Genomic DNA, 6,000 nt, shown 5'->3' with positions numbered 1-6,000 from the left:
CAGGATGGTTAGAGGTTTAACATGGCAATAGGTAGGCATGGTAAACAATGGCAGGTAGAGCTAACATAGCGATAGAGCGAGTACTAGCAAGCAAAGATAGAAGTGATATTGAAGGTATGATCATCTTGCCTGCAAGGTTCTCAGAGTTGTCGAAGGCTGGATCCTCGTAAGCGTACTCAACAGGTTCCTCGTGCACGTACTCGTCTCCCGGCTCTACCCAAAGCAAGAACACAAGCAAGGAACCACAATAAATCACGGTGCAATGCACAAGCATCATGATGCAATACATGTCATGATATGCGAGAGGTGATATGCAAAGCGTATGCGTGCTTCGGAAGGAAAGATGAAGAACAAGGCATCAACTTGGCAAACCAAGTATGCCGCTGGAAAGATGAGATGATTTCGGTTGAAATCGATATAAAGATCACCGGATTCAGGTGCACGGTTTGCAAAAGACAAGCAAGACAAGATATGATGCAAACAACAACATGGCCACTTGTATGCAAAGTATGGATAAGCTATAGCACCCAAACATATGAACTAGATGCATAACAGTGATGTACAGGAGATGCCCTACGAAACATGAACACTGAGCTCAAACTAAAAACCACTAGAGCATGACTAAAATAGCATGGCAATAATGCAAGAGATAACAGTTCTACAGACTTAGTGGAATTACTAGACATAGTAGAAACAGATTCATCATGGCATCTCTACAGGCTTGATTAACTCACTACCAGGCATGTCATGGCATGGAACAAGTACTAGCATGAAGTAGGCATGAAAATGAAGCTATTCATGTGCAAAACAAACAACTAGCATATTTGCATGAACCAGCACATGAGAGACAAAACAACAATAAGAAGTGAGATGGCATGATTATGAACTTTCTCAAATGCAGAAACTAATGCCACCACTGGATTGGTGGGATTTTTCTACCCTAAAAACATATATAATATGTTAGGGTTGCTATAGAAAAATCATCACAAATTCACTAAGATACAACCTGCCTAAAATGGTAATTGACAGAAATGGCACTTTCCATATTTGGAAACGTCCAGAAAAGGACTTGCCCGAAATGGAAAGGTAGTAAATGCCAGAAATGGTATATTCGCAGGAACAGAAATAAAACACTTAATAATAATAAAAATAAATAAATAAATAAAAACAGCCAGGCTAAGAGAGGATGACAGGTGGGGCCACCCTGTCATACTCACAGTGCAAAGAAAGGAAAAAGGGGGGGAATAATATGCACCCGCGGGGGATCGAACCCGGGTCTCCCCGGTGTGGCTCTGCTATGGCAACCACTGAGCTAGGCAGGCGGCTTTGCTAGGAAAAGGGCCTCGCCCCTTTTATCTACTGCTTCTGCTGCTATCCCCACGGAAGAGAAACAGAGCACATCACGGTGCGGCCAGAGGCGATGGAAGGATCACCGGAGCAGCTCCGGCGACCTAACGGAGCGACGGATGGGAGCTGCTGGACCGCAGGAGGATCTCGCACTCGCGCTTGGGGAGCACGACGCCCAACAGCGACGAAAACGCTGCCGGCAACGAGGTACCGAGCGGGCGGCGACGAGCTAAACCACGACGGGGCGCTGGTTTAAACGAGCGGCAGAGAGCACGGCTTTCTCCTATGTGATACGATGAAGTCTAAGGACATGCGCAGAGAGGCTAAAGAGGGTCGGAGCACTCACCGGAGACGAGGTCCAACGGCGGCGAGATCGGGCGCCTGCGGCGGCCTTGGTTAGAGCACGCAAACGAGGGGGAAAAAGGGGCAGGAAGATGCGCGAGCTCACCACAAGCACGGTGGTGCGCTTGGCTTGGTGGGAGATGGAAGGAGATGGCGAAGGCGGAGGACGAACTCGTTCAGCGGCCGAGTTCGAAGACGAGGAAGAAGCGGTCGTTGCAGGGGCTCCGGCTCCAAGTAGTCGACGACGGGGACGTAGTCGACGACAGGGAAGAAGAGGGACACGCTAGGCGGAGAAGATGCCGAAGGAGAGCACGCCGGCGGCGAGGACGCGCTCTCAGGTGCGCTCGAGATGGAGCGGATGCGGTGGATGTGGTGGCTAAACTTACCAAGAAACGGCGGCGGCGGACGAGGAGAACCCTAGGCGACGCGAGGGACACGGAAACTAGGGCTTATAAGGGCTAGGGCGAGCGGTGCGAGCTCACGCACGCTCGTGCTCGTGGTCCCCATGGCGACGGCGAGAGGAGAGGGAAAAGGTGGGTGCGGGAAACAGGGGAGGCGCTGGCGAGCGGGGCCGATCTATCCACGTGGCGAGGGTCCAGCGGGGGTGACCAGTTGCATGGGTGAGAAAAGACGAGGGCGCGGGCGGGCTGGCTGGCGGGCTGGCTGGGCTGGCTGGCTGCGCGGGGCGCTAGCTGGGCCGTCCTGGGAGGCCGAGGCCCAGGGGGGGGGCTGCTGCGCTGGCTGCTACTCCATTTCTATTTTATAAACAGAAATAGAAACAGAAAAGCTCAGGAAAAAAGGAGAGGAGTTAGAGCATAAAGAAAATATTCTCCAACTCCTGGAATTATCCACTATTTTAATAAATTGCATTGGGCATTTTTAGAGGTAGAAAAATAAGACAAGTTTGAATATAATTCAAACTTGTGTCATTTTTGAACCTGACCAAAACAACTTCAAATAAGGATATATTTGGCAGAGAGGTTTAGGGCATGGAGCAAGATTAACAGGGAGAAGATGAGCATTAATAGAGAAGGAAAAATAGCACTTGATAAGAAAAGGAAGGAGGATAAGTGATGGTGCCATGGTTCAAAGGGGGGGGGACAAGGTCATGCCCATGATGCTCATGGCAACAACATGAATGACAAAATGCAACATGAGATGACATGAAATGAAAATGCACTATATGATGATGACAAGAAGCACAAATGCAATATGGCCAAAAGGAATATGACAATGAAAAGAATAAAACCACACAACCAAACAAGATGAGGCCAAACATGATAAAACCCACAAGAATTTGGATGAGGTCAAGTTGATATATTGCCAAATTGGGACATGATACATCTGGGGTGTTACAAGTTTGCAAGTCCCGTAGCATGCACGCATGGTTAAAGTTGTGAAACAAATTTATTGCATGGGGTGCTCTTTTAATTGCCTTCCCTTAGGTGGAGGTCGGGGGCGCGCGATGGTTAACTCCTACCAACCTCCCCCCTAGAAGCATGCGTAGTAGTACTTTGCTTTGAGAGCTAATAAAACTTTTGCAATAAGTATATGAGTTCTTTTGACTAATTTTGAGTCCATGGATTATACGCACTTTTACCTTTCTGCCTTTGCTAGCCTCTTCGGTACCGTGCATTGCCCTTTCTCACCTTGAGAGTTGGTACAAACTTTGCCGGTGCATCCAAACCCCGTGATACGATACGCTCTATCACACATAAACCTCCTTATATCTTCCTCAAAACAGCCACCATGCATTATCTTCCATACATGTCACTCTTGATTCATTGCACCATCCCGGTACACCGCGGGAGGCATTCATATAGAGTCATATCTTGTTCTAAGTTTCGAGTTGTAATCCTTGTGTTGTAATCAATAGAAGTGTGATGATCATCATTATTAGAGCATTGCCCAAATAAAAAAAAGAAAGGCAAAAAAAAGGCCCAAAAAAAGAAAATAAAAAAAATAAAAAATAAAAAAGGGCAATGCTACTATCTCTTTTTCCACACTTGTGCTTCAAAGTAGCACCTTGTTCTTCATGTAGTGAGTCTCATATATTGTGCTTCAAAGTAGCACCTTGTTCTTCATAGAGTGAGTCTCATAAGTTGTCTTTTTATACTAGTGAGAATTTTTCATTATAGAACTTGGCTTGTATATTCCTACGATGGGCTTCCTCAAATGCCCTAGGTCTTCATGAGCAAGCAAGTTGGATGCACACCCACTAGTTTTCTTTTGTTGAGCATTCATAGCTCTAGTGCATCCGTTGCATGGCAATCCCTACTCCTCATGTTGACATAAATTGATGGGCATCTCCATAGCCCGTTGATTAGCCTCATAAATGTGAGACTTTCTCCTTTTTTGTCTTCTGCACACAATCCCCATCATCATATTCTATTCCACCCATAGTGCTATATCCATGGCTCACGCTCATGTATTGCGTGAGAGTTGAAAAAGGCTGAAGCGCGTTAAAAAGTATGAACCAATTGCTTGGCTGAAACCGGGGTTGTTCTTGATGGGAGTATTTTGTGTGACGAAAATGAAGCATAGCCTAACTATATGATTTTGTAGGGATGAACTTTCTTTTGCCATGTTATTTTGAGAAGACATGATTGCTTTGATTAGTATGCTTGAAGTATTATTATTTTTGTGTCAATATGAACTTTTGTCTTGAATCTTTCGGATCTGAATATTCATATCACAATTAAGAAGATTTACATTGAAATTATGCCAAAGTATCACTCCGCATCAAAAATTCTTTTTTATCATTTACCTACTCGAGGACGAGAGGGAATTAAGCTTGGGGATGCTTGATACGTCTCCAACGTATCTATAATTTTTTATTGTTCCATGCTACTTTATCTACTGTTTTAGGCAATATTGGGCTTTATTATCCACTTTTATATTATTTTTTGGACTAACCTATTAACTAGAGGCCTAGCCCAGATTTGCTGTTTTATGCCTATTTCAGTGTTTCAAGGAAAAGGAATATCAGACGGAGTCAAAACGGAACAAAATTAACTGGAGAAGTTAATTTTGGAAGGAAACCAACCAGATGGGCTTGGAGTGCACGTCAGGGGATTCCCGGGCTGCCCACGAGGGTGGGGGGCGCCCCCCTGGGCGCGCCCCCCTACCTCTTGAGCACCCCAGAGGTCCACCGACGTACCCCCTGCACCCATATATACCTACGTACCCTAAAACTTCTAGAACAGAAGATAGATCGGGAGTTCCGCCACCGCAAGCCTCTGTAGCCACCAAAAACCAATCGGGACCCTGTTCCGGCACCCTGGCGGAGGGGAATCACATTACCGGAGGCCATCTTCATCATCCCGGTGCTATCCATGATGAGGAGGGAGTAGTTCACCCTCGGGGCTGAGGGTATGTACATGTAGCTATGTGTTTGATCTCTCTCTCTCTCTCATGTTCTCTCTTGTGTTCCCTCGATGGCACGATCTTGATGTATCCCAAGCTTTGCTATTGTAGTTGGATCTTATGATGTTTCTCCCCCTCTACTCTCTTATGATGAATTGAGTTTCCCCTTTGAAGTTATCTTATCGGATTGAGTCTTTATGAGAACACTTGATGTATGTCTTGACGTGATTATCTGTGGTGACAATGGGATATCATGTGCCACTTGATGTATGTTTTGGTGACCAACTTGCGGGTTCCACCCATGAACCTATGCATAGGGGTTGGCACACGTTCTTGACTCTCCGGTAGTAGCTTTGGGGCACTCTTTGAAGTACTTTTATGTTGGTTGGATGAATCTGAGATTGTGTGATGCATATCGTATAATCATGCCCATGGATACTTGAGGTGACAATGGAGTATCTAGGTGACATTAGGGTTTTGGTTGATTTGTGTCTTAAGGTGTTATTCTAGTACGAACTCTTTTATAGATCGATCTGAACGAATAACTTTCAGGTGGTTTCGTACCCTACCATAATCTCTACGTTTGTTCTCCGCTATTAGTGGCTTTGGAGTGACTCTTTGTTGCATGTTGAGGGCTTGTCATATGTTCTATCTATGTTATTATTGTTGAGAGAACTTGCACTGGTGAAAGTCTGAACCCTAGGCCTTGTTTCCTACCATTGCAATACCGTTTACGCTCACGTTTATCACTTGTTACCTTGCTGTTTTTATTATTTCAGATTACAAAAACCTATATCTACTATCTATTTTGCACTTGTATCACCATCTCTTCGCCGAACTAGTGCACCTATACAATTTACCATTGTATTGGGTGTGTTGGGGACACAAGAGACTTTTTGTTATTTGATTGCAGGGTTGTTTGAGAGAGACCATCTTCATCCTACG

Source organism: Triticum aestivum, chromosome 6B (genome assembly GCF_018294505.1).
Source record: "Triticum aestivum cultivar Chinese Spring chromosome 6B, IWGSC CS RefSeq v2.1, whole genome shotgun sequence".
In the NCBI taxonomy this organism is placed as follows: domain Eukaryota; kingdom Viridiplantae; phylum Streptophyta; class Magnoliopsida; order Poales; family Poaceae; genus Triticum; species Triticum aestivum.
Note: the sequence above shows the minus strand (reverse complement) of the source record.